We start from the raw sequence: 10,360 nt of genomic DNA, 5'->3' as shown, positions 1-10,360 counted from the left end.
AAGAGGGGATGATGTGTGCAGGGTAGAGGCAACAGAAGAGCATGCAGGCCTCCAGAGATGTCCATCCATGCTGACTAGGCTGGCCAGAATTTATCTCCATTGTCACCTGTCATACCCTCTTGATTAGCAAGTACTCATTAAACACATCCTATGTGCTAGACATTTGGCTGCGTACTAAGGATACAAAGACAAAAAGAAAACAGTTACTACCTAAAGCCTTAAAATCTTTTACATTCTACTGGTAGGATGTGAAAATTAAGAGCAAATAAACTAATGAACAAGAAAGCATTTAATCAATTAAGAGTTTATTAGATGGCAAGCATTGTACAAGGTGTTGGGGTACAAAGAGAAAATCCAGACATTTCCTGCTCTCCAGGAGCTTACATTCTAACTGGGGGAAACAACACATATAGGGGTTTTCATGTCCTAGTTAGACAAAAACTTTTCATGGTTCTTAGAAAACACATTGTCGTGTGTCTCCTATACTAATATTTCCAATGATAAAACTATATCTGAGTCTGATATTGATATACTTTGTGGTAATGAAGACTTTTGTGGTCCAAACATTCTTCTATGGGTCTTCAGTAGTGGTGGTTGCTGAGGAAGTGGGGACTTTAGCCCCTATGGAATCAGTCTACAAGCCATATCTCTACAAGGCTTCCTCCCCTGAATGATGAATGCAGGGTTCTAGTAAGAGGCTTGTGTAAAGAGACATTCCCAGGGCTCTTGGCCTTACTTGCCCATCAGTGGTGGTTTCTTGATGGTTAGGGTGGTTGACAGGCTGGATAGCCACAGCATTTGCTCTGTGAAGATAATAAAATGGAAAGTTGGAGTTATTTCTAGGTTAATCCAAGGAAGGTGGGGTTAATAAGATTGAGAGGAATCAAGAAAGGTATCTTGTAGGAGGTGGTATTTGACACAAGTCAGGAAGGGATCTAGGCATTGCAATAGTTTGAGATGAGAAGGGAGACCACTCAGGGCCTTGGGGACTGCCTATTCCAAGGCACAGAGATTGGAGGTGAATGACATAGATAGGCAATATGTAGAATGCATGAGAGAGTGCAATGTTACTATGAAATATTAGCTCATGAGATGCTTTAAGAGCCCAACAGAGCAGTTGATATTATTCCAGTGAATGAGCACACATAAAGAGAACAATGTGATGACAGTGAGCTCAGTGGCCAAACTAGGTATCAGAAGGCAGAAGTGAGGGGGGAAAACAGATGATGATGACAAGAAGTTATCAAGGAAACCAGGACGAAGAGCCTGTTATGCAATGTTGCATTGTGTCTGTGTATTGGAAACACACATACATCCATATATAATGTACATATATGCACTTCTCTTCCCTGACAGAAAGTAAGCTCCTTGAGGGCAGGAACTGTTTCTCCTTTGTCTTTGTGTCCTGGGTGCTCATCTAAGACCCAAATAGACACCAGAGGCTTAATGACTGCTAGTCAATTGATCTAAGATGGTACTGCACCACTGCTTAGGGGGAATTAGATGGCAAAAAGGAGTGAGGGTGGAAAGGCCAAACTACTCAACTGTTCTTTCTTCTTTGTCCTCTTCTTGGGAGGCTGATCAGTTGTCTCCAAGAGCTGAAATGAAATCAAAACCAGAAATGAGACGTTATTAAAAGAATGGTTGGTAACATGTAGCTGGTGAACTTTGGTGGGTGATCATTTGAAAAACCATGGTGAGTGGTGAATTTAAAAACAAAAACTGAAGTGCGGTGGAAGGAATATTTTCTAGCTGTGTAACCCAGGTCAAGTCACCCAACCTTCCTCAGTTTCTTCAACTGTAAAATGGGAATAATAATGACATGTACCTCCCAAGGTTGCAGTGAAGAACAAATGAGTTATCATATGTAAAGTTTTGCAAACCTTGAAGTATAAAATAAATGTCAGTTCTAATAACAATAATAATGGTTTATTATTATTGTGATTGTTAATATTGTTGTTGTTATCAAAGGACCCACATGGACAAAATAGTACAGGAAGTCTAATTGAAAATCTGAAGGAACACGAAGACAATAAGAGTCACTGCAGTGCAAGGACTGACTCCTGTGGGACAAAAGAAAGAGAAGTTTGAGAAGAAAAGCAGGAGGTTCAGTACTAGGGCAGAAAGGGGGAACTGTAAGTCGGTGAGCAAGTGATCCACCTAAAAATGGACTAATCCATGGAACTACAAGGGAAGGGTAAAAAAAAAATGCCTCCTGTCCCATAGCTCCCAGTCTAATAGAAGAGCAGCCATGCACAGAATGAGGAATGTGCAAGACATATACAGTACAAATGGAAAGTATTCTGGGAGTGAAAGGCACTAGCAGCAGGGGTGGTTGGGAAAGGCCTCCTGCTGAAGGAAAGACATGGGATGAGGCTTGAAGGAATTCAGAAAAGCTAAGAGGTGAGAGAGCCGAGCATTCCAGGCATGGGGGACAGGCAGGGCAAAGGCAGAAATGTGAGGTGGGATATTGTGTGAGGAAGAGCAGGTAGGCAATGATAGCTGGGTCATAAAGTGGAAGGAAGGGAGGGAGGGAGGGAGGGAGGAAAAAGTGAAGGAGGAAAGGCAAAAAGGAAGGAAGAAAGGGAGGGAGGGTGAGAATGAGGAATAGAAGGGTTAAGGTGAAGGAAGGAAAGGAGAGGAAGGGAAAAGGAAGAATGAAAGAGAAAGAAAGGAAGGGAAGGAGGGAGAGAGGGAGGAAAAAGGAATGAAGGAAAGAAGAGGGAGGAAATGGAAGAAAAGAAAAAAGGAAGAAAGGAAAGGACAAAAGGAAGAGAGAGGAAGGGAGGACAGAAAATAGGGTATTAAATGTCCATTATTTGCCAGCACTGTGCTAGGCATTAGAAAAATAGTATTTTATTTACAAATGGTATACATATAATCTCTCATAAACTGAGTAGAAAGGTGAGAAATGAGGGCAGCTTATGAAGAGATCCCAATGCTTTTGATCCTAGAAGCAATAGAGAGCCTTGTAATGTACTTAATGGGGGAGGTACATGTCCAGAGTTTGCTTTAGGAAAGCAACTTTGGAAGCACCTCAGTGGAGAACGAATTGAAGTGTGAACAGGGGGACCAACTGTAATAGGGGTTCTTAGCCTTCCTGTGTGTCATGGTGCCCTTTGGGCAACAGATAAAACCCTTCTCAAAATCATGTTTTGAGATGAACAAAACAATAGTTGACTGTAACAAGTGAATAAGGCACAGCGCCAGAGCTGGAAGGACCCTTAGAGGCCACCCAGTCCGAGCCATTTTGCACTGGAGGAAACTGAGGCCCTTAGAGCTAACTTGCTCAATCATTAGAGCCAGGATCTGAAGGCAAGCACTGTGACTCTAAAGCCATGCCCCTTCTCCTACATGAGCATGCTGGTATGATTTATCAATATACTGAAACTCAGCAAATACACAACATCCGCACCCCACCCCCCAAAAGGCCATTTAGACTGGATTCATACTGAAAAGCCTCCAGGATTTGTGCTAGAAAGATACCTTGGAATTCTGTTTCCGCTTCTGAGACTTTGACTGGCAGTGATTGTTGGGGTCAACAGATGCCATGTACAGAGGATCCTTTCCAAGAAACCAGAGGATGGCACTTACAACTTGTTCAAATGTCATTTTGTGGATCTGAGCATCGGTGGGATGTACGGCACTCCCTGGAGCAGCAATCCACTCATTTGAAGACCTAGGTACACCTGCATGAGAAGAAAGGAATCAATCAATCAGTCAGCCCTTGCTGATTCAAGGACTGTGTTGAGTACACTGTGCCAGCCACTGGGAGACAGCCAGATCTCATTATATGAAAGAGTGCCTGCCCTCAAGGAACTCAACTTCAGTCTGGGGAGGAAACACATACCACTCAAAGTATGTGCAAAAAGGGATCCTAAGTAACCACAAGAAGCTGGGGAGGGGGAGCCTCCAGAAAAGGACATCAGAAACAACCTCAAGTGGAAGGGGGTGATTTAGCTGAGGTCTAAAGCAAACCAGAAGCTTCCTCTTGAGGGTGAGTAGAGAGCATCCCAGGCATGGAGCACAGTCACTGAGAAGGCAGAGAGTGTTGTATGTAGAGAACAGCAAAAACAAAACAAAACAAAAAGTCAATATGCTAGTTACAAAAGATAATCCCTGTCTTTGAGAAGTTCACAGTCCAAAAAAGGGAGAAACAAAATTATGTAGCTGGGTGACTTGTAAGGTACCCTTGACAGAAAAAGAGAAGTTAAAAGGATGAGTGGCTTTCATTGGAAAGAAGATGAGGTTTGAGAAGAAAAGAGGAGCAAGTATTTCCTGACCCATTCTTCAATTCATATCAGTGCTGTTAGGTTCAGAAGCCTCTGGATTTAGAACACAGGAGGTGGATCAATCTCATCCCATAGGACTTTTCCTTCTCCAAATAAAAACTAACGCTTTAGATTTTGTGTGTGCACATTCCACCTTCAGCTCTCTAATAATTGTCTTTTCATCACCCACTCCCTGCTAGTTTCAGGTCCTTGAGAGCAGACGAATGAGATAATATCTATAAAATACTTAGCACAGTGTCTGGCACACAGTAGACCCTTAAGAAATGCTTGTTCCTTTGATATTTCTTACCTTCAGAAACCTTGACTCATTTTAAAAAAAATCTTCTTCAGGACCTTGGACAGGCCCCGAATCTACTAACTAAGTGCCTATTTTTCAAGGGGCTAGAATCCACAGGAAAGCACAGATTAATGGCTGTTTTTATAGCCATGGACACAGAGAGCCGAATTGGCTAGGCTAAGGTCACAGAAGATGTAGAGCAGAGTGATGTTTCAAACACATGTATTCCAACTGGTGATCTGCGATCACAACCCGCATGCCTACATTTCAGGTATGTTGTCAAAGTGCAGGGATACGGGTTGGTGAAGCAAGAACTGAGTCAGAACTCAGACTATACAGCCACCACTGTGGTTCTTCTGTGACTCCAGCACTGTGATTCAGTGATGGATTCTCCTGTCATTGTTTGAATTATCAAGGTCAAGAAATGAATGAAAAATCAGAACACTTTACTAAAACATGTGGGAATCAAATCAAGCCACTTCTAGGATTGTGCTTAAGACTTTTACCTTGTGGTGGGCCAGCATTTTGTGCAACTCCTTGGTTACACCTCCGAGTTTTTCTTGAAGACCTGGCTGGTGGCATATTTTGTCTGAGAAATGGTGTGTCCTTTTCTTGGCACTGGAAGTGAGAATGGCCAGTCTGCTGAAGCCTCTCGTGAGGGCTGCCTGGGTGGTTGGTGGTCATGATTGCCTGTGTGTGTGGATCCTGGTTTCTTCCCCTTCTAGGAGCAAAGAACTAATTTGTCAAGTTAGCTGCCCCTGAATTAGAAAGAAATAAAAATCAGTATTTCCTACTCAATTCTTTGATTCATGGCTATATTTTTGCATTGAGAGATACCTGGAAGGAAAAAGAAAGGACATCCCACTTCACCAGTCAAAATAGTTGGATGTTTCCTTCTTTAGATTGTCTCTAACACTGTGTGACTCCCTCTTAACAACATCATATTCTCTGGATTACAGTTACTGGTACTCTTGGTGTAGCATCCCTCTTTAATGTCTAGCTTCCTGAGGGCAGACTCCTCAGATTCTGGGTCTTGTTTCATACTTTACTGTGTGGCAAAGAGCCCTGCATTTGGCAGGTACATAATCTATAACATGAGTAGTTTTGTGAACTTAAATCTAATTGGATGATGAGGGAAGACTCCTTGGAGATTTAAAAAAGACTCCTGTGAGAGCTTTTTGGAGCATTTAATCAAAGTCTAGGGAGCATGACAATGTACCTATAACTGGGGTCAAAAGACACTGTATGTTAATGAAAAATGAAAGATGATGCCAATTAATGGCACTAGGGAGAGGTAATAATAATAATTATAGCCAACATGTCCCATAAACCTATTATGTGGCAGACATTTAAGTATTCAATATTATTATCTTATTTGATCCTCACAACAACCCTGGGAAGTAGTTGCTATCATTTTAATATGATGAGTAAACTGAGTGACAAAGAGGTTAAGTCACGCATTAATGTCTGAGATTGGATTTGAACTCAGGTCTTTCTGACTCCTGGCCCAACACTCTACCTACAGTGAGACCCAGCTGCCTCCTTATTGCCCATGGTTTCCATCCTCAGTCATTCTGCTTGCACAGGCCTGCAACACTGCCTCATGTGTTTCTCTAGCAGCAGACATCCATACATACTCATCTTGCCTACTCGAGGTAGCAGATTCACTGTGTAACTTTACCCTTTTTTAAACCTATTTCCCTATAGTCTCTGAGGAAGAAAAGCTCCATTTTCTGTCCCAGGAAAACATCTCTGCTTCCTGAGTCTTCTACTTCCATCACTTCTTCTCTGGGCTAATGTGGGGTCCAGTGATCTAACTAGCTAACTCTGTGCCCTCCACCTTAAATATGGTCCATTACAGTGAACCACAAAGGGAATGCCATCTATAGACCTCAGGTGTGCTACTGACATTCTCCTAGAAGAAATCTGGGTCCCTGTGAAAATGGAGAGCTGGGGTATGTAAAATGAGAAACAGGGAAACTTTTCTAAATCCATTGGCCATCTCTTTGTTTCCCCAGCTCAGGCTCTCTATAAAAGAGCAGAACACAATTCTCTCTTCCCTTCCCATGGTCCACCTCATCTAGGACACCTGCTCCTTGTCTTCTCTATGGTCAGAGTGATTATGCAAGAGCCATCTTTTGCTTTTTAGGAGAAGGCAGAGATGGCTTCCCTAAGTTTTTCATGATTTATAATTTGCCTCACATGTCCTGTGAGTCCAGTGGATAAAATACTTGGACTTGGAGCCAAGAAAATCTGAGAAGAATCTGGCCACAGACATTTCTTTACTAGATGTATGACTGAGGGCAACTTACTTAACTTTGGTTGTCCTCCGTTTCCTCATCTATAAAATGGGTATCATAATAGCACCTACCTTGTAGAATTGTTATGAGGATGAACTGCAACATTTCTAAAGCACTTGGAAGAATGCCTGGCACTTAGTTATCTCTGTCTAAATGCTTATTCTCTTTATAACCCATCACCCCCACCCCACAACATCCTTATGACTATGGACAGATAAAGTCTTATTGGATGATTTGACAGGAAAGGAAACTGGTGCAGAGAGTGAAAGCATTTTCTCTAAGGTCCTACAGCTAGTAAGAAGCAGGGCCAAGATTAAAACCCATATCTTTGGAGTCCACCTTCAGTACTCCTTATACATAGAGTATCTTGAATTTCCCCTCAGGATTGGGGGTTCCTGCTACTTTTGAGTTGCTGTCCTGGGCTTCCCCAATGATGCATAATGGCTCCATCCAAGTTGGTTCCACATCTGTCCTACAAAGCTATCCCAGTACCCATTGCATCAATGAAACACTTACCACGCAAGGAGAAGAAACTTTTTCTGAAGATCTTCCCAACGTGACTTCTGAGACTTTCTTGGGAAAAAGAAAACTCTCTTCACTGTGCATGCAAAGTTGCTTCCAATGGTTCTGAATGTGTTAGATGACTGAGGTCCATTTATATAGAGGCCAAGGGGGTAGAGCAGGAATCCTGGGATATCCTCTCTAGACTGTGGAGTTTACACTTTGGGAGAGTGGTTTTCACTTATCATTGAGGGAAAGAATGTGTGAACCTAATGGCTTCATTTTGCAACTCTGCTAATCATTGAGGATGGGCACCTGCCTCCCCCACCCCTTTTAACCATAATTGGTTTGCTTTGCCATCTCTTTATTAGGATATAAGGTTTTTCCTTTATTACTGTGCTTCACTGATGGCCATGATGGTTCCTTTGTAGCTCTTTCTTTCTTTCAGTCACCATGGGCTTCCAATTGCCCTTATACTGCATCCTGTTTGTCTTTCCTCATTTAGGGGACATTCCAGGGGCTTGTCTTGAGAGAAAACCATGGGGTGAGCCTCCAGAGTAGGATGACATAGATAGTGAAGGGCTTTGAGATAGGACCATGTTTCAAGGACAGTTGGAAGAACTGAGGATCCTTTTTTTCCTGGAGGAGAGAAGATTGAATATGGCTTGTAGATTGTCTTCAAGTATTTAAAGGCAGGGTGCCCTGCATAGAATATTTGTGCTTCATCCAAGAGGAAAGACCAAAAAGCAAAGTGTGGAATTTGTACAGAGGAATATTTCAGTTCAAAGAATGGAAAGCATTCCTATCATTTAGGATTCAAAATATGAATGAGCTCCTGAAATTCATTGGGAGGCATTGACTTCCCCCTCACTAGAGGAAATCAATCTGAGATTGGAAAACCACTTGTGAGTAAGCATTGGGGAGCTACTTTTAATCCAGATATCAGTTGGACTAGATGGGCCCTGGGATCTCTTCCAGCTCAGATATTCTATGGTAATGAAATGTGAGTAAACCAACATGACTACTATATTTTGCATAATTGAACATGTTTACCCTAAAACAAATGGCTTACTATTTCAGGGCAAGGAAAAGTGAGGGAGGGAGAGAGAAGATTTGGAACTAAAAATTTTTTAAATGAATGTTAAGTATTGTCTTTACATAGACCTGGGCAAAATACTATTTTAAAAAAAGGAATGTGAGTAAACACCTTCTTCTGTTGGGGCTCTAAGGACAAGGTGTGAACTCACAGAGCAGAGTATAAATTCTTTGGCAAAGGTGTCAACCTCCAGAAGCATTTCTGAGTTGTTTAGTCAAACTCTGTACTCCTGGGCCAAGCTATGAACTGCTAGCACAAGCTCTTTGTCCTAGCCACTAGTTGTTCTCCTTCTTGCCCACTGGACTGGCATTTTTTGTGGCACTGACTGGAGTTCCAAGTGGCAGTAGCAGGTAAAATCCTAGAGCTGTCACCACAAGTTTGAGAGTTCCCATATCTATACCTTTACCCACTGACCAGTCATTTCTTCCCATTCCCTGGGAATTCTTCATAATAAGTAACTCACGTTTACATGGAATGTAGCAGTCTACAATCCCTTTTCCTTACGATAACCCCATCTCATAGGTTGGACCAGAAAAATTCCCCTTATTCTGTATATATGAAACTGATGCAGGGATCATTAGTGACTGGCACATCTTCAGTCATGGAGTGAATAGCTGAGGCAGCACTGAAAGCATGGCTTCTGCCCCCAGGTTGGTTTCCTTTCCAACACAACATCCATGATCCCCCTCTTCATGTACCCCTCCCAAGTGCAGAATATGATTCGCAGCAGAATGGATGCTTCCTGAGGACCTCTTTTCCATTCTTGTCTTTGTAAGCCAAATACGAGGTACTGATGGCATCCTTTAAGCATTGAAGATAAGTGTGGTTCTTCTAAGAGTTTGTCTTGACCATGCACTTCTCCTACATATGAGCCCCTCTCCCGCTATATGCTAGCCATGTCTTGATTTTGGAAGTACTTGACAAACGTGGTTTCTTATACGTTGGCTTCTTCCAGCCATAGTAACATTGCCAAGCATTTTGCATTGACTGGCTATGGACACGACATGCATCCTATGCAACCCTCCAGGGACTCAAGGGGCATGCAGGATCCAAATGTGAATGGCTACACATGGACAATTAGCTTAGGATAGGGTCCAGAATACAAAGGGGGTTGATGATTGAGGGATCAAAGTTCAAGGTGAGGGGATTTTAGAGTATTAGTAAACTTGCCACTACAGGATGCTTTATTCCAGGTTAGTATCATTCCCACTCACTGCATGTAGTTCTGCCTTTAGGACCCAGGGGAAGCCTCATCACTCTTCCACTTGGAAGTACTTCAATAGATTCCAATTCATTTCAATAGAAAATATCTTAGACAGGACTTTTTGTGGAAGGCCCTTGAGCAGGTCCTGAAGAGCAGTGATCAGGTTTCACTCAGGACTTATCTCCATTTGTGGTGAATCCCGTTTATTTGTGTGTCTGTCACAAATCCCAGTCTGAGCTTAAAGACCTCTCAGGGATGGGGCTCTTTGAAGGGCCAGAGCCTTGAGATGGGTTCTGTTTGAACACGTAAGCCCTGAGTTCTGGTTTGGCTGTTTTCACTAAAGGCCATTTCGTCTTAGTTTCATTAGGGTCTTCAACAAGATGGATCTATGACAGGGTTGGGGGATTTTGTGGGTGAGGCAATGGGGGTTAAGTGACTTACCCAGTGTCACACAGCTGGTAAGTGTCAAAGGTCTGAGGCCAGGTTTGAACTCAGGTCCTCGTGACTCCAGGGCCTGTGCTCTATATACTGGGCCCCCTAGATGCCCTGACAGGGTTGGGTTTTTTTTTAAAGGAAACTATTCTTACTAGAAATCTTGAATGTTAATGAATCACCCTTAAATAAATTTTATGTTGATACAAGAGGATTAGCAAACAAATTAAAAGTAGATTTTTACTCAATGCAATTGGG

This window comes from Dromiciops gliroides, chromosome 5 (genome assembly GCF_019393635.1).
Source record: "Dromiciops gliroides isolate mDroGli1 chromosome 5, mDroGli1.pri, whole genome shotgun sequence".
NCBI lineage: Eukaryota > Metazoa > Chordata > Mammalia > Microbiotheria > Microbiotheriidae > Dromiciops > Dromiciops gliroides.
This window is presented reverse-complemented; position numbering follows the sequence as displayed.